General features: G+C 40.0%; 1 protein-coding gene and 1 pseudogene across 3 annotated transcripts in view; both read left to right on the top strand.

Moving 5' to 3' along the window:
* The window catches only part of SYNPR (synaptoporin), a 284,287-nt gene that overhangs the window by 194,185 nt on the left and 64,714 nt on the right, over window positions 1–25,388 (top strand). The gene's annotated exons all lie outside the window — the stretch shown is intronic.
* Window positions 16,685–17,274, top strand: LOC122424783 (annotated as a pseudogene). Its single transcript, XR_006264531.1, has one exon. The product of XR_006264531.1 is annotated as a high mobility group protein B3-like (transcript).

Below are 25,388 nucleotides of genomic sequence, written 5' to 3'. Positions count from 1 at the left end.
TCTTACTAAATTGTAATAACTGATATTTACTATAGGATAAGGCCACTAGGGACCAGTAATTGAATGAAGATGTAAACCAGTGTTAGTAAGAATCAGACCAACCAAGAATTGCAGCATCCCAAATAAGCATTCTTCTATTTTAGCATTTCCTTGAGCTTCTGATGAATAACTTTCTGCTCTTAGGATGCCTGAGACGTGCTCTTTTTATAGCCTCTGATGTACTTGTTTTCTCAGTGCATTTAAATTGGGTCACAGGGCAGGAACTGACAGTGGTCTAAAGCTTCCTCCAAGAACGTGCATCTGTGATTGTGTTTATAATGTTTTCCCTGGTACAGAGATAAATGTCAGCAGGGATTCTGATTAGCAGGCCCAATATCTAATGCATTTGGAATTATGTGAGTCCCAGGGTCGCAGGGATCATTCTGCATTCAAATATATGGGAAGCATAATTAAATAGATTAATGATGTAAGGTTCTAGAAACAATGTAGTGGTATTGAATTTTCCTGCAGCTCTCTGCTAGTTTCATCATTCTTTTCCTCCTCCCTTCTCTATTTTTTCAATTTATGATTTTTGCTTTCAGCCCTCAAAACCTCTATGAGCTTCTGATATCTCAGACTCTGCATTGAACTTCTCATTTGGCCCCTCTTGTTACTGCCCCCTCTGTTAATTTCTTCTCCTCAGTATCCAAAGGCCCCCTCGTGCTTCTTAGATTAAATCCTCCACTGTTGTCATTGTCCTCTATACTTTGCTTAATTAGATAATATCTGAGACAGCTTTGAAGATGTGAGGTGCTGTCCCAGTGCTAAGTGGGATGGTTCTAATTATTCTCTTGAAGCCTCACATCACCATAATCAGCTTCTTCTCTCCCATTCTTTTCTCTCTCTTAATCATCCGGATATGAATAATGAATGCAATCTTTCTTTAAATGGAAGAATGGAAATATAGCTGAGCTCTTTTTCCCAGGTTTCCTGTTAGCAGAAATTGAGGTATATCCAAGTGCTTCTGGCCTGGGAAAAGAAACAGGGAAAGTTGAGACACTAGAATGTGAACTGTGAATGATCACAGTCTTAAAGATTTTTTAAATGACTTCAGTTTTTATTAGCAAGCCAACAAAAAATTGCTGCAGAGGATTTGGATAATTCAGATATATCCATGTGCTTTTGGCCTGGGAAAGAAAACAGGGAAGGTTGAGACACTATAATGTGTATCGTGGAAGATAATGGTATTAGAGATTTTTTAAATGACTTCTGTTTTTATTACCAAACCAACACAAAAAAATTGTTGCAGAGAATTTGGATAATTCAGAGAATTGCATAATTTGGATAATTCGGAATTTGGATAATTGTTGCACACAGATGAAAAGACATATGACATGTGTTCTCATATTCTAAATTTTGTTTGAAAATATATCCATATTAATCTCTTTTCACACACGAAATAAATTCAACCTGAGCATAATGTTTTCTAACGTATGCTTATGTTTAATGCACTGTGAACATTTAAATTGTATTTTCTTCACATCGTCATGACTGTAGGACCCCCTCTTACACACGTGGACCATATAGCTTGCTTAACCAGTTCCCACAGGTGAACAATTAGTTGGTTTCCAATCAACAACTAGTCCAATAATTAATTGGACCAAAGTAAAGAGTGCTGCTATCAACATCCTTTACACATTGTCAGAATAGTTTTGTTATTTTTTAATAATTATTTATTCAACAGAAATTTCTAAAGTTGAATTTGCTGCTCAAAGGATATGACAGTTTAGTTTAGCACTGGATATTTAGAAAGACACCAAGAAGATGGTACTAACTCATGCTGCCCATCTTGGATGGGTTAGAAAAAGATATCCCATTTCAAAGCATCTCTTTCCTGGGCTCCCTAGGTGGCATTAGTGGTAAAGAATCCACCTGCCAGTGCAGGAGACACGGGTTGGATCCCTGGGTTGGGAAAATTCCCTGGAGCAGGCAATGGCAACCCATTCCAGTAGTCTTGCCTGAAAAATCCCATGGACAGGGGAGTCTGGTTTTCTACAGTCCAATAGGGTCACAAAGAGTCGGACACGACTGAGTGACTGAGCATGCACACACAGTCAGAGTATTTCTTTCCTGTCTTTCCTTAGCTTGGACAGCTAACACTGGATTGGTCTTTCTGGATGGACATACTTGGAAATGTAAGTTGGATTCTTAGGGAGATTCTAAAGAATGATCCAGGGCTCCTTGCATCATTCATCAGCAAGGTCCTGTATCCCTGGGAAGTCAGTTGTATCAGAGGCACATTCATGTTTAAAGAAATGCCCACTGGAGGCAGTGACTCTGGCTCTTTGACAAGTTAGAAGAGAAATTCTGAAGAAGGAAGAAAGAATGTTAATGCTTAGTGACCACCTATACAGTGCTGACTTTGTTTGCTCTTGACTATCCTTTAAGGTAGTGAAGTTTCACTTTCATTTTATAGCTGAGCTAGATTCAAATCCAGCTCTACCTGATGCCAAAGAACATGGTCCTTCCTCCCCTCTGTAACTCACTTTTGTAGTTTAACTGCTCAGAGCAGAGTTCCAAAAGCCATGAAGAGTCTGCCTCTCACTTAGCTCTATTTATCGTCTGTCAATTTTTTCTTTTTCTTTAAATATCAGTTTGGCACACATTTGGCTTTCCTGGTGTTAGAAAGCAACATTTCTCTTGTTTTATATGTAGGTCATGTTTTCATTAGAATCCTTGATATGTTAGAGTACTCTTTTTCTCTTTGCCCAAAAATGTAATATATATTCATGAAGGCTTTGTATAGTGTTATACATGGGATGTCATTTAACCTGCCTGGCAAAGTCTGTGTATAAAAGCAGGACCTACTTCTTGGAGGATATTAACATCCTGAGTCAAAGGGAACATAAACTGTGAGCTTTAGAGTCATCTTTCTATCTATGTATTGACTGAATGCTTAAGGAAAATTCTGACGTCTCTAGCTGCAGATGTTTTGTAAACCAAACAGTGAATTAAACAAGCTTGTTTCCATAAGCTGAGGACTCTAGCAAAGATGAGGTCTATATAGCATGGGGTTATCAGCACAGATTGGCAGCTTTGGGACTGATCTTACCACTAAGTCTCAGTTTCCTTTGCTATATTATGGAGGATAATAAGATTTACTTGGAGAATCACCCTAAAGGTTAAATGAGTTAATGTACTTTCAAGTACTTAGTAGGGTGCTTGGCACCTGATTTCAGTCTTCATGGATCATCATAAAGGAAAAGATATTTTAAGAAGCAGAAAAAAAATCATACACTAATTGAATTTTTACTGGAAAAGAATTAAAGGGATGTAAAAATGGACTCTCTTTATGTAGAGGTCAAGATATACCATCCCCCTTTTCTTTATTATAAAAAGTGCTATGAAGAGCTCAGAATTACTTCATAAATGTAATTTATTTAATTATGGGAGAAATTCTTTACTTCTTTTGGAACCGTTTTCCCTCCACCCCCTCCCCAATTTGAGAATGTGATGAAAGTGTGAATTCTCCTTGGAAACATGCACATTCACGTCACATTTTGAAACTTCAGGGGCACCCATCTATTCTAGGTTAAAACTGCCCCCAAAACATAGAAGTTATAGGACGCATTTTCATTTATCTGAACAGGGTCAGGAGAAAGAGGTCTCTAGTTGGGAGTATTCAACCCCAAAGTCAGAGATTCTAATCATTGCTGTGTGCTGGATATATTCTGTGCCCTTGAGCACTCATAATGTAGAAAAGAAGACATCAGGGAATGGATTCGTGCAGTGCAATGTGGCAAGGGTGACAGTAAAGTGTATACTGAAAAGAATGATTTCATGGTGCAGATTGGGGAGGGAAGGGCTGAAAACAGTATGAGAACAGTGTTTCCTGAGGCTGATTTCACAGATGCAGCAGTGGCTCAGGGTCTTTCAGAATCTTGGGAAATTTTATGGACCATGTGGCATATATTTCATCAAAATCAAAGTCCCAGATCACAAGTAACTCAAAGAATCCCCCGTGTCCTCTCCCATTAAGAGTGATTCCCTTCTCTGGACCATAGTACCTGCTCTCTGCTGGGCTCTCTAAGCCTCTGTCGCCACATGGTTACCCAATTTGCTCTTTTCAGTCTCTGCGTATATATTACCTCCTCAGAGAGGCCCTCCCTGACCTCTTTATCTACATAGTACCCTGATTCCTCTCCATCTCTTTGCCCTGCTTCATTTGTTTCATAGCTTTTCAGTTCAGTTCAGTTCAGTCGCTCAGTCGTGTCTGACTCCTTGTGACCCTGTGGACTGTAGCACACCAGGCCTCCCTGTACATCATCAACTCCCAGAATGTTCTCAAACTCATGTCCATTGAGTCAGTGATACCATCCAACCATCTCATCCTTTGTCATCCCCTTCTCCTCCTGCCTTCAATCTTTCCCAGCATCAGGGTCTTTTCCGATGAGTCAATTCTTCTCATCAGGTGGCCAAAGTATTAGAGTTTCAGCTTTAGCATCAGTCCTTCCAATGAATATTCAGGACTAATCTCCTTTAGGATGAACTGGCGGGACCTTCTTGCAGCCCAAGGGACTCTCAAGAGTCTTCTCCAACACCACAGTTCAAAAGCATCAATTCTTCAGCACTCAGCTGTCTTTATAGTCCAACTGTCACATCCATACATGACTACTGAAAAAACCATAGCTTTGACTAGATGGACCTTTGTTGGCAAAGTAATGTCTTTGCATTTTAATTTGGTATCTAGTTTGGTCATAACTTTTCTTCATAGTTTTTAGTATGGTATATTTACTGTTCAGCAGTTCATTTTCCATTTCCCTAATAGAGTGTGAGCTCCTAGAGGTGGGACTATGTCTATCTTGCTGATTGTCATGTCCCATCTGCTAGTCCAGTGCCTGATAGAGAGTGGATGCTCAATAAATATTTATCAAATAATAAATTTAATAAGGTTTTATTCTCACTGTATTCATAGGTATGTTTATCTTGTATTAAGGGCAAGTAATACCAGACTTCTTTTTTTATTTATTTTTTATTGAAGGATAATTGCTTTACAGAATTTTGCTGTTTTCTGTCAAACCTCAACATGAATCAGCCATAGGTATACATGTATCCCCTCTCTTTTGAACCTCCCTCCCATCTCCCTCCCCATCCCACCCCTCTAGGTTGATACAGAGCCCCTGTTTGAGTTTCCTGACCCATACAGCAAATTCCCGTTGGCTATCAATTTTACATATGGTAATGTAAGTTTCCATGTTCCTCTTTCCATACATCTCACCTTCTCCTCCCCCTCCCCATGTTCATAAGTCTATTCTCTATGTCTGTTTCTCCATTCTTGCCTTGTAAATAAATTCTTCAGTGCCATTTTTCTAGATTCCGCGTATATGCATTAGAATACAGTATTTATCTTTCTCTTTCTGACTCACTTCACTCTGTGTAATAGATTCTAGGTTCATCCACCTCATTAAAGCTGACTCAAATGCATTCCTTTTTATGGCTGAGTAATATTCCATTGTGTATATGTACCACAACTTCTTTATCCATTCATCTGTCGGTGGACATCTAGGTTGCTTCATTGTTCTAGCTATTGTAAATAGTGCTACAATGAGCAATGGGATACATATGTCTCTTTCAATTTTGGTTTCCTCAGGGTATATACCTGGGAGTGGGATTGCTGGGTCATATGGTGGTTTTATTCCTAGTTTTCTAAAGATCCTCCATACTGTCTTCTGTAGTGGCTGTATCAATTTATATTCCCACCAACATTGCAAGAGCGTTCCCTTTTCTCCACACCCTCTCCAGCATTTTTTGTTGGTAGACTTTTTGATAATGGCCATTCTGACTGGTGTGAGGTGATATCTCATTGTAGTTTTGATTTGCACTTCTCTAATAATGAGAAATGTTGAGCATCTTTTCATGTGTTTGTTAGCCATCTGTATGTCTTCTTTGGAGAAATGTCCATTTAGGTCTTTTGCCCACTTTTTGACTGGGTTGTTTTTCTCAACAATATTGTACAACTCAATACAATATTGAGTTGTATTAGCTGCTTGTAAATTTTGAAAATTAATCCTTTGTCAGTTATTTCATTTGCTATTATTTTCTCCCATTCTGAGGGTTGTCTTTTCACCTTGCTTATAGTTTCCTTTGCTGTGCAAAAGCTTTTAAGTTTAATCAGGCCCCATTTGTTTACTTTTGTTTTTATTTCCATTACTCTAGGAGGTGGCTCAGAGAGGATCTTGCTTTGATTTATGTCATTGAGTATTCTGCCTATGTTTTCCTCTAAGAGTTTTATAGTTTCTGGTCTTACATTTATGTCTTTAATCCATTTTGAGTTTATCTTTATGTATGGTGTTAGGAAGTGTTCTAATTTCATTCTTTTGCATGTAGCTGTCCAGTTTACCCAGCATCTTTTATTGAAGGGCTGTCTTTGCCCCATTGATTTTCTTGCCTCCTTTGTCAAAAATAAGGTACCCATAGGTGCATGGATTTATTTCTGGGTTTTCTATCTTGTTCCATTGGTCTATATTTCTGTTTTTGTGCCAGTACATACTGTCTTGATGACTGTAGCTTTGTAGTATAATCTGAAGGCAGGAAGGTTGACTCCTCCAGCTCCATTCTTCTTTCTCAAGACTGCTTTGGCTATTCAGTGTCTTTTGTGTTTCTGTATGAATTGTGAAATTTTTTGTTCTAGTTCTGTGAAAAATACCATTGGTAATTTGATAGGGGTCACATCGAATCTGTCGATTGTATTTGGTAGTATAGTCATTTTCACAATATTGATTCTTCCTACCCAGGAACATGTAATATCTCTCCGTCTGTTTGTGTCATCTTTGATTTCTTTCATCAGTGTCTTATAATTTTCTGTGTCAAATTCTTTTGTCTCCTAAGGTAGGTTTATTCCTAGATATTTAATTCTTTTTGTTGCAGTGGTGAATGGGATTGATTCCTTAATTGTTCTTTCTGATTTTTTTATTGTTAGTATATAGAAATGCAAGTGATTTCTGTGTATTGATTTTGTATCCTGCAACTTTGCTAAATTCACTGATTAACTCTAGTAATTTTCTGATACTATCTTTAGGGTTTTCTATGTACAATATTATGTCATCTGCAAACAGTGAGAGCTTTACTTCTTTTTTTCTGATCTGGATTCCTTTTATTTCTTTTCTTCTCTGATTGCTGCAGCTAGGACTTCCAGAACTATGTTGAATAATAGTGGTGAAAGTAGGCACCCTTGTCTTGTTCCTGATCTTAGGGGGAATGCTTTCAGTTTTTCACCATTGAGAATAATGTTTGCTGTAGGCTTATCATATATGGCCTCTAGTATGTTGAGGTAGGTTCCTTCTATGCCCATTTTTTGAAGAGTTTAATCATAAATGGGTGCTGAATTTTGTCAAAGGCTTTTTCTGCATCTATTGAGATTATTATATGGTTTTGTCTTTCAATTTGTTAATATGGTATATCACATTGATTGATTTGCATATATTGAAGAATCCTTGCATTCCTGGCATAAACCCAACTTGATCATGGTATATGAGCTTTTTGATGTGTTGCTGAATTCTGTTTGCTAAAATTTTGTTGAGGATTTTTGCATGTATGTTCATCAGTGATATTGGACTGTCATTTTCTGTTTTTGTGTGTTGTCTTGGTCTGGTTTTGGTATCAGGGTGATGGTGGTCTCATAGAATGAGTTTGGAAGTGTTCCTTCCTCTGCAGTTATTTTAAAGAGTTTTAGAAGGATAGGCATTAGCTCTTCTCTAAATGTTTGACAGAATGCTCCCGTGAAGCCATCTGGTCCTGGGCTTTTGTTTTTTGGGAGATTTTTGATAACACCTTCAGTTTCAATGCTTATTGAAGTAATTGGGTTGTTCATAATTTCCATTTCTTCCTGGTTCAGTTGGGAAGATTGAACTTTTCTCAGAATCTGTCTATTTCTTCCAGGTTATCTATTTTATTGCTATATAGTTGTTCATAATAGTTTCTTATGATACTAGACTTTTAATTCAAGATAAGTGGTCTGCTTTTTAAATGAGTTGGTATCAGGAAAAGGGGAATCAATTTAAAGAAGGATATTAAGTAAATGAAAGGATAAGTTGCCTACAGATGTGATCTGACTCATGAGAGTGATTCCAGTGACTCATGTTTGGGAAATACTGGTCTAGAAACAGATCAGGAAACAAGGAAAGAAGCACCAGGCCTAGAAGTAAGGGGAATATTATCTTAAATTCACATCAGCATACTGAATGATAAACTTTGCCTGCCCACAATTGTAGTCTCTCTTGCAATGTTGAGGTCCTGTTCATCTGGCATTTACTGAATATCAGCTATGAGTTCAGTGTGGTGGGGAGTAAGTGTGATGAAAAATCCAACCCCATCTTCAAAAGTGAACCTCGGAGACAGAGACATGGACACCAGAATCATAGAAATCAAAATGTGATCAATGCTATAATAAAGGTCCAAAGAAGCCACAGAAAAGTAGCATTTGTTTCTCTGAAGGTAATCAGGAAACCCTTCTCTGAAAACAAGACATTTGAACAGAGCCTTAAAGAATGGGTAAGATTTCAATCAGCAGAAATGGGGGCCATGGCACTTCCATGGTGGTCCAGTGGTTAAGACTCGGCAGTTCCAATGCAGGGGGTGCTGGTTCAATCCTTTGTTGGAGAACTAAGATCCCATGTGCCGAGCAGTGTGGCCACAAGATTTGTTAAAAAAGAAATAGGAGCCAAGACATTCCAGATAAAGGGGACTGCTGAAATAAAGCCAGGCAGAATAGCAGCAAATAATATGGGGATATGAGCTCAAAGGGCACTGTGAAAAATATATCTATGGACTTCAGAGGAAAACTGGTATGAGAACTTCCACTCTACCTGCTTTCATCTCTTTTTGTATCACTGATGCCACATACTTTGTCTGAGAAGTATTTCAGGTGATTGTGTCCATGTCTTCACAGGAAGGAGCTTCATGGCTCCCCTGGTGGCGCAGTGGTAAAGAATCCGCCTGCCAATGCAGGAGACGTGGTTTGATCTCTGATCCGGGGAGATCCCACATGCCTCAGAGCAACTAAGCCTGTGGTGCGCCACAACTACTGGGTCCTCTGGCAGCGGCTTCTAAAGCCCACACACCCTAGAGCCCGTACTCCTCAACAAGAGAAGCCACTGCAATGAGAAGCCCGCACACCACAACTACAGAGTAGCCCCTGCTCACCACAACTACAGAAATGCCCACGCAGCAACAAAGACCCAGTACAACCAAAAATAAATAAAATAAAATTATTTTTAAAAAGAAGAAAGAGCTTCAAGAAGGCATTGCTGCTTCCAAATAACCAACCTCAAATGCCCCCTTTTCTGAAAAGAAAATACCTAGGAAACCCCATCCTTTGTTTCCATTGTAAGCATGCAGGTAGTGATCAATCATGGCTCTGGATTTGCACTAAAGGGATGCCTGTCCTTGACTAGAAACTCCAGAAAATGGGGGCCTCACTTGCCAGAACCCTGAGAAGCTCTGTGGAACAGGAGCTGCTCTCCATCAGCACCAGGAATCCAACTAAATCTACCCATGAAACTATCAAGAGTCCACACCAAGCACAAAGGCTCTTAATGAAGTCCTTCATCTCAAAGGGGAAAAGAATCCTTGAAAAGAGATTTCCCCTGGTAGCCAAATGCATAAGCCTCCACCTCCCTCTCCCTAGAAACCCCCTGTTGGGTAATTAATGTCTTTTGCATGGCTTTATCCTGCTACTTTGCAATACCACACCCCCCATGTGTCAAGCTCATGACCTTAGTGATCATTTTTAAAAGTTAACATGATCTAATCTGCCACTTTATCTTCCCATTGTGCTTCAGAGCTAACATCCTACTTAATTTTATCAAAGGTCTTTGTCTCGAGTTATAGCATGGAACAGAAGATTCTAGGAAGGACGTTTTGATATTAAATAATGCATAAAGAAATGAGCCACTCTTCCCAGTGGTTCAGAAGCTCATGCTGATTCCTAGCTCTTGCCACATGCTAATATCTCATTTTGAGAAAACTTGCATTTTGAAGGATAACCACAGGAGAGCAAGCTCTCTCTCTCTCTTTCTTTCTCTCTCTACATCTCTCTCTCTCTCAATTAAAAAGCAATCCATGAAGTGAATCTCTCTCTTGATCTCTTTGTCATTAACAGCTGATTTTAAACCAGAATGCCCTTCACAGAATATTAATGGCTGTTACACAATGTTAATTTGGAGTCAAGTAAACTTTAGGGAAAACTGAGTTAAACCAAGTTGAGTAGGTATATTTACTGAGGTCATGGGATGAAGCCTTTGATAGGTGCTCTCTACCACTAATGTTCAAGAGGGCTGTGTAATTTGCAGCATTTCGCAAAATGAGCGTTTCCATGGAACCCTTTTTTGATAGAGTATCTGGAGAGACACATGTTCATCCACTAAGTGTTAAGCTAGCGGAAGAAAAAGAAAGCCTATGTCGAAAACAGATGCTCAGATGTCCCCCGGAAATTCCAGCTTCCTGGACAGATACCACTGTTGCCTGAAAAACTGCTGGGTAGGCCACGTAGGCATTGTGTTGAACTTGGCAGAGAGGTGGAAATATGGGAATACACCCTGCATTTTCCAATCTAGCTTCCCTCCAATCTTCTCAACCATGTTATAGGGTAATACCTTCCTCACAGAACTGCTAATAGAATTGTCAAAATGACTAATCAATCAGCTAAACAATCAGCCAAGTAGCCGATGTGAAGTATACATTCAGTCAGTGTATGGTATGCTGGTATGTCAAGGTCCTCTAGGGTCTGCTTCTCAAATATTACTATCTATGCAGTCTCACAGGAGCTTGTTAAATGCAGATTCTGATTTCGGTATGGAATGGGTGCTAAGATTCTCTGAATTTATTCTCGTAATTTAAGAACTGTATTTTGAGAAGCAAGCATCTCAGAGATGTAAAAGGAACCAAACAGAGTCTCAACTTTTAAAGAGTTACAATAAGTAACTGTATAATAAATAAAGCTACCTAAATGGCAAGCAGAGTTCTGATACAAATGATGCACTTTAGAAGACACTGTTATTCTCACTCCCTTCGGAACAATGGGCGACTTTTCCCTTTGAACTGACTTTGAATGATGAGTAGACTTTGAGCAGACTTGGGGGTCACAGGTTCTGGCCGTGCCAGGAAGATGGCACACTCCCAGAGGTGAGAGAGTGTATGGGGAACTTAGGAGATGCTCAGGGGGCGGTGAGGAGGAGGCAGGTATAGAGTGGACCGTAAGTTTCTTAGTCATAGATATCAATAATACACAGTCTAGGTGAGTTCTGAGCAAATGTATGAGTTTCTCAGGGCTGCTGTAACAATCTACATGGCTTAAAACAACAGAAATGTATCATCTCACAGTACTGGAGTCTAGAAGTCTAAGATCAGACTGTCGATGGGAAATTTTTTTCAAAGTGTCTCCAGGGCCATGCTCCCTCTGAAACTTGCAGGGGAATCCATCCTGGCCTCTTCCTGACTCCTGGCAGTTTGCTGGCCATCCGTGGTGTTCCCTGGCTTATGGCTGCATAACTCAGTCTCTGCCTTAGTCATCATGTGGCATGCTGTCTGTGTCTCTGTCTTCATGTGGCCATCCTCTTTTAAGGGTACCAATCATGTTAGATCAGGGGCTCACCCTACTCCAGCATGGCCTCATTTTAATTAATTACATCTGCAGTGATCCTTTTTCCAAATAGGGTCACAGTCTAAGGTACTGGGGGTTAAGAATTAAGCATACCTTTTATAGAGGATTCAATTCAACTCATAATAACAAATATATTTGTACTCATTGGGCCCCAGCAATCTCCTGCGCCCTGTCAGATGAAATTCAGAAGTGACTCTTTTCCACTGAGCCCTGGAAACAAAGGAAGGTCCATAGAGCTGAAGACCTCTGCCTTTTCTGTCTTCACTGCTTCCCAAGTAGGAAAAGATCTTCAGGACATCCTAGGGGTCATTGAACTAAGCTGGAAATTCAGGTCCCTGAGGCTGGGAAAAATCAGGGCAGCATTAGAATTCCACTGAAGCCTTATTTCTCTTTTCTGCCAACTTCTGCAGGAATGTTATGTCATTCCCAAGGAGCTTCTGATAGCGCACGCCCCAGAAGCACCCTCCCTAATGTGTTCACACAGGAGAGTCCAATAAAATAATGATGTTACAAAGTCTTTCTCCCTGGACTCTGTGAGAAGCAATGGCCAACATTTTTTTTTCCCCCACTTTGCTCTTGTCCAGTGAAAGCTTAGTGAGAACACTGTCCACAATGTGAAGTTTGTAGGTAGGTGAAAGTGGGTACAGGGGGCTACTTATTTTACCAAATTTAATTGTTGTCTTGAAAAAATGGGCTCTTTAAAGAAAAGAAGTGACTTTATCTCTTTCAATTATATACTTTCTGACTTTGTAGATGAATTCATTGTCACCAAGGTATACAACATTTTGTAGTCCAAATAACACTGCTTCCTAATGTCTTTGAGGTTAGCAGCGTGCAAGGGGCATTTCACATAAAACCCCTGGCAGCATGGCCATGAGCAGTAATAAGTTTTTCAAGCCTGCTCTGTCAGGTCAATTGTCCATCCCAGATTTATTCAGAGCATCCATTCTCTGTTAAAATGAAGAACGTTGGCTGCATTATGTGGACAGAAGAAAGCAATAAAAGGACATGAAAGGAATATCTGTTTTCAAGGCAGCTGAGAACAAGTTGCAGGCTTGGTGTAGCCACTGTCCCCATTTGAAGAAAATAAGCCCAAGTGGCTATGTGGAGGTGGTAGTTCATTTTAAGCCATATTTAAAGACTGCTTAGAGACACACTGGCCCCAATCCAGACCGCGGTCAGTCGTCTCTTGGTCCCACCAACTAAAATGAGGCAGACACCAGGCCCCAGACATATTAGGCACAGACCAGCAAGGTTTGACATCCTTATGTTCTCAGTCCCTGTCCTAAGCAATTTAGTACATTTCCCAAGAAGGCATAAACCTTGGAAACTGTAATATGCCATGCTAAGAGAAAATAAACGATCCTCTGCGGGCTAGGCTTAATTTTGCAAACTCCATTTCCTGGAGATAATTGGCCACTGGACACTTGCAGAAGGATTAGTCGGCTGGAAGTTTCATCTCCTCCCCTGAAATCTTCCCCAATCCTTCCAGCCTGAATTAATCTTCCCTCCGTTGTGCTCCTGTAGCCCTTGATCTCTACCTCAACTGTAACTCTTATCACAGCCTCTGTTGGCATTAGCGCTATTTCTGTGTGTCTTATCTCTCCTACTAGACTCTAGGCTCTCTAAGGAACAAGACTCAATCCTAGTAATTCTTGTATTTATAATATCTAGAACAGGGCAGGTATGTCCTCATTAGATATTTATTGAAAAACTGAAGGATGGATGGAAAGAGGATTTTGTGCTTTTCTCCATCATTATCAAATGTCACTTTCTCCCATCACACGTGGTTTCAGTCAAATCCTTTGGAGGAAAGGTCTGGAGCACTCGAGAGATTCTGAAACTTTAAAGGAATAGGAGATCGAGAATGGACTTGTGGACACAGTGGGGAAGGGGTAGAGTGGGACAGATGGAAAAAGTAGCATCAACATATATATGCTATCATGTGTAAAATGGATAGCTGCTGAGAAGTTTCTGTATAACACAGTCTGGCACTCTGTGATGTCCTAGAGGGGTGGAATGGGAGCAGGGGGAGGAGGCTCAGGAAGGAGGGGATATATGTGTAATTATGGCTGATTCGCGTTGTTACACACCAGAAACCAACACAACATTGTAAAAAAAAAAAAAAGTGGGAAAAAATGGAATAAGAATTTCAAGGGAGTTTATAATGAGTCTTTTTGAAGATTAAATGAGTTAACAAAAACTGGCTGTAAGTAGCCCTACTTCTTTTGGAAGGTCCAGGAGTGCGCAGGGGCTGGAGACAGACTATGTATGCCTAGGAGTTTGGAGGTTGCAAGTAACACGATTTGCCTTTGAGCAACAGGTGAAGTAATTTATTGGAAGGTCTTAGGGAAGTTCACATAATGAAAGGAAATACTGAGGAATTGGGCTCGAGAAAATACAGGAAATGGGGCAACTCAAGACATACATACAGTTGAAACTAAGAAATGACTTAAATTTATAGTCAAATCTGTGCATTGCTATGGAAATGATTCAACTCAACCCCTCATCCCATTCTTATATAATACCACTCAAGGGCCTACATCCAGAAAAATAATCTATTATAGTTGTCTAAGTTGGACCACACACACACACCCTTGGCTTAGAACTGTTCCTTTTGAGGAAGAAATGCTGTCTCTCAAAGAGATGTGATTCCCCAAAAGAAACCAAGGTGCTACTAATAAGAGAAAGAAGAATAAGTGCTTGTCAACCAGAGCACAGCTAATGCCCATTAGAGTTTACCTTAGAAAATGTGCAAGTCAGAAAACCACTGTAAGGGATGAAACTCCCTTAGAGCTAATGGGAAAGATGAAACACTAGAAAACTTCTATTTGTTAAGTAAATTAGACTTTAAATTCCAGTGCAAGATGTTTGGACAAGTGCTTTCAAATAGTTTATTCATCATTTGTATTGCCCACATATTTAGGAGGTTTTTTTTTTCCCTTTAACCTACTACATTTCTTAGGATGCCTTCTTTTTTATAGAAAGATGAAAGGGCCAACCTTGAAAGAAGTCATCAAATAATAAATAAATCAGAAATTAGAATTGATGGGAGCATTAAGGTAACTGAAAGTCTGTCAATGTTTTTCCGTTTTCTCATGTGGGTATGGGACCAAGTTACAGCTTGGAGGAAAGATGAGCAAGCTGATTTTATTTAGTGAAATGGAACTTTAGGAATTGCATTATTCCATTTCCAATTTCTTTAATTAACCTGTGAAAATTACATTTTGTCAACAGATACTCATAGTGTATCACCTAACTCATGGTAAAAGTAAATAGAAAAAGCTAACATCTAAGCCTTTGAAGTACTTTTGTATATCAGACACTCTACTCAGAGCTTTACATGCATTTCTCATTTAATGTTTATAAGAACTCAGTGAAAAGAGGTACTCTCCGTGTTAGGAAAATAGGAATCAGAGAAATTATATAACTTGCCCAAGATTACACAACTAAGTGGCAGAAAATAAAGTAATAAAGTAAAATCAGAAAATACTGGTGAGGAAATGAATACACTACACACACACTAATACATATAATTATAAACATGATTATTAACTGCAGAAATTATTTTCTGAATTGCTTAGATGAAATATACTTGCAATATGCTACTTATGTGAACTATGTAGAATATGCATATTTGTAGAAACAAAGTATATTAATAGTTTCCAGGGGAAAAGAATGGGAGGATGGAGTGTGACAACTCATAGGTAGGAGACGTCTTTGGGGGGTGATGAAGATGTTCTGAAATTAGACAGTGATATAGGTTGCTCTGTGAATATACTAAAGGCTATAAAAATATTAAAAGCCAGGATGAATTTTGTGGTATTATATTATGGTTAGTTATGTTTCACTCAAGCTGATGCTTTAACATAAAAACCACAATCAGTCATTATCTCCCTGACATGGTAAGTTTGTAGAGTGACTTGTAGTTCCCCAAACTTATTATTTTCATGCACTTCTATAACTTTACCCTTTGTCTACAAAATTCTTCCCACTTTCCCACCCAACCCCTTTCCTGCCTTGTAAATTTCTTATTCCTCTTTCATGAACTGACTTATTTTTCATCTCTACTAGGAAATCTCCCTGAATCCCTAGTTCAGCCATGAGCTGCATTTATCTGAAGGTTCACATTTTCTTTCCAGCAAAGATCATATTCCATGGTAATTATTTGTTTATGTGTCTGTGTCCCCACTAGTGTATAAGCTCCTTAGGTATTTGTGTTTTGAGGCATGCTACAATGTTTGGCAGGTAATGGATACTTAGAAATGTTTACTGAATAAATAAATGCTTGAATGTTTAAAGATAGAAGATTAAATGTTTCCAGGTTGAAGGATTCTATGATATCAAGGTATTTTCTGATATCAGAAAGTGTCTTGGATTTAAACCTGAAATACTTGGTATGATGAATTGAGATTACCTATGGAAATCCATGCTACAATGAGTAATTATTTGCCTCCTAAATGTGAGATTCTAGCTCAGTCCTCACATGTCCGAAGATAAGCTGAGCTCCGTAAGAGAAACAAATAAGTCTTCCTACCTCATGGAATGTGTGTGTGCATGCTCACTCGCTCAGTCATGTCTAACTGTTTTGTAGCCCTGTGGACTGTAGCCTACCAGCCTCCTCAGTCCATGGGATTTTCCAGGCAAGAATACTGAAATGGGTTGCCATTTCCTTCTCCTGAAGATCTTCCCGACCCAGGGATCAAACCCACATCTCTTGTATTGCAGGCAGATTCTTTGCTACTGAGCCACCTGGGAAGCACACCACATGGAAAATTCTTGTACAATTAACAAACTATGTTGCAGGACCCAAAAATACTTTGTTGGAGTATTTAGCCTTCGTTGTCAGTAATCCAAGGTATTTGAAGCTTTGAATCCTGGGTGTGTTGTGGTGGGAAATAGACCCTTTGGTGAATAAGTTTTATGCAGATTACTGTCCTTCCAGAACAATGTCTCAGTGCTCTGCTACTGAAACATCCTGTGGTTTGAAACATTTGAGCAAAGTTATCTCATCAACAAATGTATTAAGAGCGTACATACAGACTAGCAAACAATACAGTCAAGATGGCTAAAGGTGATCCCAAGAAACCAAAGGGCAAGATGTCTGCTTATGCCTTCTTTGTGCAGACGTGCAGAGAAGAACATAAGAAGAAAAACCCAGAGGTCCCTGTCAATTTTGCTGAATTTTCCAAGAAATGCTCTGAGAGGTGGAAGACCATACCTGGGAAAGAGAAGTCTAAATTTGATGAAATGGCACAGGCAGATAAAGTGCACTGTGATCGGGAAACGAAGCATCATGGACCAGCTAAGGGAGGCGAGAAGGAGGACCCTAATGCCCCTAAGAGACCAGTCTGGACTTTTCCTATTCTGCTCTGAATTCCACCCAAAGATCAAGTCTACAAACCCTGGCATCTCTACTGGAGATGTGGCAAAGAAGCTGAGCAAGATGTGGAATAATGACAGTGAGAAGCAATAAGGCAGTGAAGCTGAAGGAGGAGTATGAGAAGGATATTGCAGACTCTAAGGCTAAAGGGGAGTTTGGTGGCACCAAGGGTCCTGCTAAAGTTGCCCGGAAAAACATGGATGAGGAAGATGAAGAGGAGGAGGAGAAAGAGGAAGAGGAGGAGGATGAATAAAAAAATTGTTGCTCTTTCGCCTTGTGAATACCTTAGAGTAGGGAACGCCGTGACTGACACACCTCTCACCCAAGGTGTGTCTGTTGCCATCATTAGGTTTAATTAATACCCAGTTGGCTCACAATCATATCGTAGTCTCTCTCAAAGCGCTCTAGCAATTGTCATTGCTTTACATGAAGCGGCCATGGGTGTCCAAAGCACCTGGAAACTATATCAAAGTTGTACGTATTTCCAAACGTTTTTAAAACGAAAAGGCTCTCGTGTTCTCCTCACTCTGTGCACTTTTCTGTGGTGTGACAAGGCATTTAAAAATGTTTCTGGGTTTGTTTGTTTGTTTGTTTTTAATTTGTAAGGTGGTGTGTTAATTCTATGGTCATTGGCTAGAAATCCTGAGTTCTCAACTGTACATATCTATAGTTTGTAAAAAGAACAAAGCAACCAAGACACACTCTTGATTCTCCTTGCTTGGTATGGAGGCTGTCGGGGTGATGCCTTCCAGAGGGGCCGTAGCTCAGGGCTTGCACTGTGGGGCTGGGCCGGTGGACCCTGCAGTGGGCATGCATTTAGCTTCAGGTTGTCTTGTTTTAGTATATAGCGACATAGCATCCCGCTGCCATTCTTAGCTGTGGAATAGGGAGGTGGTCAGTTGGCATGAGAAGTGTTTTGGAACCTTTTTAGTTGAAGTGCAGTAGTTTTAAACAGTTTTTCTTTGAAAAAACCATAGAACTCTTCATTGTCAGCAAAGCCAAGAGCCACTGCACCAATGAAAGTCCAAGAACCTTCTGTACTAAACATGATCTGCAACGTTCTTTTTTTTTTTTGTATGTTTAGAATGTTGAAATGTTTCTGAAGTTAAATAAACAGTATTACATTAAAAAAAAAAGAGTGTACATACAATGAATTTTCATCAATAAGATTTTTGAACTCAAATCTCATTATATAAGCAGCTGGCGGCATCTGAGAGATAAGAGATCACCATCAGTGAAGAAAATAGACCCTCAAAACATTGCCTTCATGGAGTTTACATTATAGAAGTGGAAGAAATATAAGGGGAAATAATTTCAAGCAGAGAGAATAATTAGGATAAAGGTGATGTTTGGTAAGTCGAAGGAGAACAGGATACTGGGGCATAATGCACATGAGAAAGCAGTGTGATCATTATTATTATTCCTCATGACAGACAGACTTACCGGTCACAATTCTTTGTCCCCTTCCCCAAGCTAGTTTTTGCAATGTCAGTCACCATGGTCACATGAGACAGAGTGTATTTCCCTGCCCATTGATGTTTAACTTGTTAGGTGACTTGCTTTGGCCAATGGAAGGTGCGCAGAATGGTGTGACATTGTCCAGATGAATCCTTAACAGACGTGGCATATTCCTGTTTGCCTTCCTGTGCGTCTGCCATCAGCAAGAAAAGGCCTCCAGGTAGACACGCCACCCCCACTTCGTCCTGAGTGCTAGAATTAACATTAATCATGAAGCAGAGCTACTCCAGCCAGAAACACAAGGGCAGAAGTAGGTGGTGGTTGTTATAAGCCTCTGAATTTGGACCTGATTTATTATGTAGAATTTACAGTGGCATTGGTTACCTCATGCAGTCTTCAATAGTAACTTTACACATTATTAGTATACCTTTGTCTCTATTTTTTCACTTTTAAAAAAAGCATTATTTATTGTGAGAAGGGGGCGACAGAGGATGAGACGGTTGGATGGCATAATCATCTCAATGGACATGAGTTTGAGCAAACTCCGGGAAATAGAGAACAGAGAAGCCTGGTGTGCTACAGTCCATGGGGTCACAAAGAGTCGGACATGACTGAGCGACTGAACAAGAACAATTTGTTGTTCATATAATCTACAGTTGCCTAAACATTTCTGAAAATGGCAGTGTTTGTAAGTCATAAATAGAACCAACATGAGCCTAGCTATTTTGTTGCAAAGAAGAAACCTCATCTAACTAGATCCCTAATTTCTTCTAGCCATTTGTTTAGTAGAAGGAAAACAAAGGCCTTTTCTCTTTTCCCCACTTCTGTTTACACCTCTGCACCAGGACATCTACTTTTTCAGTTTCAGAGTTTGACAGATTTCTGTTACTTAAGAAAAAATACACAACTCTAGTTTGTAGTGTATATTTTGACATCTTTGTATGTTTGTACTAGTCACTCAGTAGATCAGTGATCCCTCAACAAAGTAAAATCCACCACACAAGTGTGAAGTTATTTTTATAAATAAACCCAGTTTATGGCTCATTTTCACAAGTTATAGTTCCTAGGCTAAATTTTCCAAAAGGGGGTCAAGCTTTCATACCTATATATCCCAAACTTGAACCATATCAGGAATACAAAAAGAAAATCAAACCTATCAGCTCTGGTGAGAAAATCACAAGACTTCCTTGTCTTGAATCTAAATACTAAAAATTGTCTCACAATATATCAGTTATTCAGCAAGGAATTCTGTGGGGTAGGTTCACAAAACATGTCTAGCCATAGAGATGTGAGAGGTTTGGGATAGGCAAAATGAATGAAGGTAGTCAAAAGTTACAAACTTCCAGTTGTAAGCAAGTGCTGGGGATATAATGTATAGCTTGGTGACTGTAGTTAACAATGGTGTACAGTAGTCTGTATTTGCTAAAAAGCTTTCATCATAGTGACTGTATGTGGTCATGGATGTTGACTGAACCTATTATGGTAATAATTTTGCAATATATACGTAAATCAAATCAGTATATTATACACCCTAAAACAAGGTTATATGTCAATTACATCTCAATTAAAAGAAAAAGAATTTGATCTCTGCTTTAAGGAAATATACTCTGAGAAATTAGAGCTTCCCAGGTGGCACTAATGGTAAAGAACCCAACTGCCAATGCAAGAGACGCGAGAGGCGGATTCAATCCCTGGATTGGGAAGATCCCCTGGAGGAGGAAATGGCAACCCACTCCCGTATACTTGCCTGGAGAATCCCATGGACAGAGGAGCCTGTTGGACTACAGTCCACGGGTCACAAAGACCCGTACACAACTCAAGTAACTTAGCACGCACACCCTGAGAAATGACTTTAACAGTTGAAACCGTTGCGAGCTGTCTTACTTTGGGCTCCCCCCAAGGCAGGCCTTTTGACAGACTTGGGCACAGGGAGCCCCTGTGTGAGGTGATCCCAAGAAGCACAAGCAAAAGAGTGAAGAAAGTGAGCAGATAAGGGGGACAAGCTAAAAAAACTTGCCTGCTATATTTAAAATTAATAAGCAACAAGGACCTATTGTATAGCAACAGAGAACCCTGATCAATGTTATATGGCAGCCTAGATGGGAGGGGAGCTTAAGGGAGAATGGATACATGTATATGTATGGCTGAGTCCCTTTGCTGTCCACCTGAAACTATCACAGCACTATTAATCAGCTATACTCCAATACAAAATAAAGTTTTTAAAAATTAAAAAAAAAATTGCATTAGTATGCAGGTTACCACTATGGGCAACTCGAACCCAACCCTGCTGGGATCCTCTGAGAAACTGTGTGGAACACACCCAAGAATCCTAAGACTAGGCACCGGGGAGGCTGGGACTTCTATCCCCCAGTGCTTAAAAGCTGCATACAAGAGGATTAACCTTGTACCTTCTACTTCCAACTACCCTTACTTGCAGCAGAAAAGGCTTCCTCAGGCCAAGGGAGGCCCTCAGTCAGAGGAGAAAGCGTAAGGTAGGATGTTTATCAGCATCTCCAGCAGCTGCCTGAACTCAGATGGGCCAAGCAGCATGGTACAGGGCACCACCTTTGTCTGCTACAGGGCACACAGCTATTTGTTCCTTCAGCTAGAATGGTATTCAGTATTTCCTGAGCACTTACTCTCTACCAGGCACAGTGCTAGTGACCTGTGTATCATATCATTTAATGCTTGCATCAACCTCTGAGAGGTAGATACTGTGATTCACACCCTCTATAGACAAAACAATTAAGAAATTTGCCAAGATGACAAAACAAGTAAATGGTGGAGATTTAAACACGGGTAGCCTGACTCTAGGGGTCTTTACTCACGAAGGGCTAAGTGCAGAAATCAGAAGCACGGGTAACTCAAAGATGGGAATATAGTGAGGCATGTAATCCTCAGAAAAGGCTTCATTGTGGAAACAGACTTGAGGAATACTTTAGGTAGTAGTTTAAGTGGGAAAGTGCAGAAAGAGAAATGAGCTTGTTTATGATAAGAATAGGGAAAGATGAAGGTAGAAGGGGCTATAACGTGATAAGCATGAGTTCAGCAAAATATCCCCATTAGAGAGTACACAGAGTTGATCCTTAGTATGGAGTAAGGCACATGTAATATTACATGTAATTCTTTGTTCATTCAACAAATATGTATTGAGCATCTGCTTAATACTGGCCATTGGAGGCACAGAGTTTTTTTTTTTAACCCAGACATGCTCTGCTAAGGAAGATACCCATCCAGTAGACATTTGTTATTTCTGTTTTTTAGTACTGGAACTCTGTCTTTCTGTGAATAACCCATTCATGAAGGTCACATGAAGTTCTACTCCATCTCCTTTTATCCCCTACACACACACACACACATACACACACACAAACACAGGACACATGACTTAGCCTGGCCAATTAGAGCACCCAGCCTCTTGGCTTCAGTGATTGTATTAGAGATAGACTGTGTTGTGCTGTGTTCAGTTGCTCAGTCATATATGACTCTCTGCAACCCCGTGGACTGTAGCCCACGAGCCCACCAGGCTTTTCTGTCTGTGAAATTTTCCAAGCAAGAATACTGGAGCAGATTTCCATTTCATACTTAAGGGACTCTTCCCAACACGGCATCTAACCCACCTCTGTTGTGTCTCGGGCATTGGCAGGCAGATTCTTTACCACCATGCTACCTGGAAGGCCCTTTAGAGATAGACACATGACTTAATTTAGATTTTTCATCTGGAGCAAGGAGGGATGTTTGCTTCTGGTGATCAGGGTTAATGAGTTGATGAGATGTGGGTATGAAGCTGCCATTTTGCGTACCGCTAGGAAAAAGAGTAAAGTCAAGCAGAGGCAAGATTTGAGGAATGGTCAGTCTGTGCCCTGCCAATCTGTGTGTGTGTGTATGTGTGTATGCTCTTGGACTCAGTGATAATAGTGAACAAAAGATAAATCTCATTTCAAATTTCTCGAAAGAAGCCCTGCTAATCCCATAGAAGAAGGGAGTTTGGTTGGTAAGCTTTTCTTAACATGTCTTATTCAGTTCAATTCAGTCACTCAGTTGTGTCTGACTCTTTGCGACCCCATGGACTGCAGCACGCCAGGCCTCCCTGTCCATCACCAACTCTCGGAGTTTACCGAAACTCATGTCCGTAGAGTCGGTGATACCATCCAACCATATCATCCTCTGTCGTCCCCTTCTCCTCCTGCCTTACATCTTTCCCAGCATCAGGGTCTTTTCCAATGAATCAATTCTTTGCATCAGGTGGCCAAAGTATTGGAGTTTCAGCTTCTGCATCAGTCCTCCCAATGAATATTCAGTATTGATTTTCTTTAGGATGACTGGGTGGATCTCCTTACAGTTCAAGGAACTCTCAAGAGTCTTTTCCAACACCGCAGTTCAAAAGCATTAATTCTTTGGTACTCAGCTTTCTTTATAGTCCATCTCTCACATCTATACATGACTGCTGGAAAAACATAGCATAGTCTTCTTATTAAATTCAACCAATTGAAGATGCCAAATTATAGTACACTGGCCCACTCATCACAGACCATTAGACCCACTGAATATTTATATATGTGCAATTCTGAAATAATTGCATAGATTTTAGATGGAAATCTAAACTTTAGGTTAAGTTTTCCCTTGATTGAAGGAGCCAAATTGAGTACTGAATCCTAATTATAATCCTCCTTTTATTGAAAATCTTTCTTTTCTCATTCACTTTGGTTCATGTTCATTGGCTTGATATCCAGACTATTAAGGTTGTCATAGTTTGGCCTTGTGTGGAATTTCTTTCTTAAGATTTAAAAAATCAAAGAAACTAAACAGAGAAATGCAAAACTAAAGGTACTTTCAGAAAAGAATGTTCTTGAATCATGGGACATATCCTGATTTAAAACAACTACTTTCTCGAGAGGACACTTGGAATGAAAATAAAAATCTAGAGAAGTAGTGCAGGGTAGCACAAAGAGAGAGGTTCAATAGAAGAGAGAAAAAAAGGATTTTATCAAACTTTGAGTTGCCAGTGGGTATTTCTGCAGTTGATGCCTATTCAGGATAAAGGATTAAATGGTTTTATTTATTAAAAGGTTTTTATCTGAGATGCTTCAGTCATTTGTAAAGAAACTAGATTAAAGTTAATTGAATCAATATTTTTGAGCACCTGCTATGTGCCAAGGAATGCTAGGAACACAATCTAGCATTCCCTAAATCTAGGGGACTAGAATCCTTTTCTCTTTCTCCACATGATTTCTTCTGTATTGGCCTCATTGTTTTCAAGTAGGATCCAATATGCCTGTCTTAGGTCTTTAAGTCCAGAGGATGAAACATGACAATTGATCAGGTCTATATCTGACATTCAAACTGGAAAAATCAAGAAACTATTCAGAAAAGGAAGAATAGGTGCTAGGTAAGTATCTTATTTCTGCTTTATTGACTATGCCAAAGCCTTTGACAATGTGGATCATAATAAACTGTGGAAAATTCTGAAAGAGATGGGAATACCAGACCACCTGACCTGCCCGTTGAGAAATCTGTATGAGGTCAGGAAGCAACAGTTAGAACTGAACATGGAACAACAGACTGGTGCCAAATAGGAAAAGGAGTACATCAAGGCTGTATATTGTCACCGTGCTTATTTAACTTATATGCAGAGTACCTCATGGGTTGGATGAAGCACAAGCTGGAATCAAGATTGCCAGGAGAAGTATCAGTAACCTCAGATATGCGATGACACCACCCTTATGGCACAAAGTGAAGCAGAACTAAAGAGCTTCTTGATGAAAGTGAAAGAGGAGAGTGAAAAAGTTGGCTTAAAGCTCAACATTCAGAAAACTAAGATCATGGCATCTGGTCCCATCACTTCATGGCAAATAGATGAGGAAACAGTGGAAACAGTGGCTGACTTTATTTTTGGGGGGCTCCAAAATCACTGCAGATGGTGACTGTAGCCATGAAATTAAAAGACGCTTACTCCTTGGAAGGAAAGTTATGACCAACCTAGACAGCATATTAAAAAGCAGAGACATTACTTTCCCAACAAAGGTCTGTCTAGTCAAGGCGATGGTTTTTCCAGTAGTCATGTATGGATGTGAGAATTGGACTACAAAGAAAACTGAGCACTGAAGAATTGATGCTTTTGAGCTGTGGAGTTGGAGAAGACTCTTGAGAGTCCCTTGGACTGCAAGGAGATCCACCAGTCCATCCTACGGGAGATCAGTCCTGAGTGTTCATTGGAAGGACTGATGTTGAAGCTGAAACTCCAATACTTTGACCACCTGATGTGAAAAGCTAACTCATTTGAAAAGACCCTGATGCTGCATAAGATGGGAAGGTGGTAGGAGAAGGGGACGACAGAGGATGAGATGGTTGGATGGTATCACTGACTCAGTGGACATGAGTTTGGGTAAACTCTGGGAGTTGGTGATGGACAGAGAGGCCTGGCATGCTATGGGTCACGAGGTCACAAAGAGTCGGACATGACTGAGCAACTGAACTGAACTGAAGCAAAAACATCAGATGTCTACTCCATGGGGATACTAAAATAAATAACTCTTGATCTCATGTTGCAAATGTCCCCATCTTGAGGCCTCTGTCTGTGACTCGCTTTCAGGGAAGAGATAGGATGGACAGGGAATGAGTGCATTGGATAATCATCAGAGTGGAACATCTAAGTCTGACCTCTCTTTTCTTACCTGTAGCCTAAGAGGCCATTTGAGGTAGGATGAAAATGAAATGTCAAAGACCAGGGAGGATTCATAATCTGAGATAAAAGCATATGCCCTCTAGGTGAGGCATGGACAGTCAGTGGGATAGAGGCTATCTAGGTAGTATCATCTGCAGTTCTCATACAAGAGCCCTTTACTGAGTATTTGCCAAGGACAGAAAGCTGATACATACTCTACACGCTCATTGGCTGATGACAATAAA

The sequence above is a fragment of the Cervus canadensis genome, chromosome 22 (assembly GCF_019320065.1).
Source record: "Cervus canadensis isolate Bull #8, Minnesota chromosome 22, ASM1932006v1, whole genome shotgun sequence".
Classification (NCBI taxonomy): domain Eukaryota; kingdom Metazoa; phylum Chordata; class Mammalia; order Artiodactyla; family Cervidae; genus Cervus; species Cervus canadensis.
This window is presented reverse-complemented; position numbering and strand designations above follow the sequence as displayed.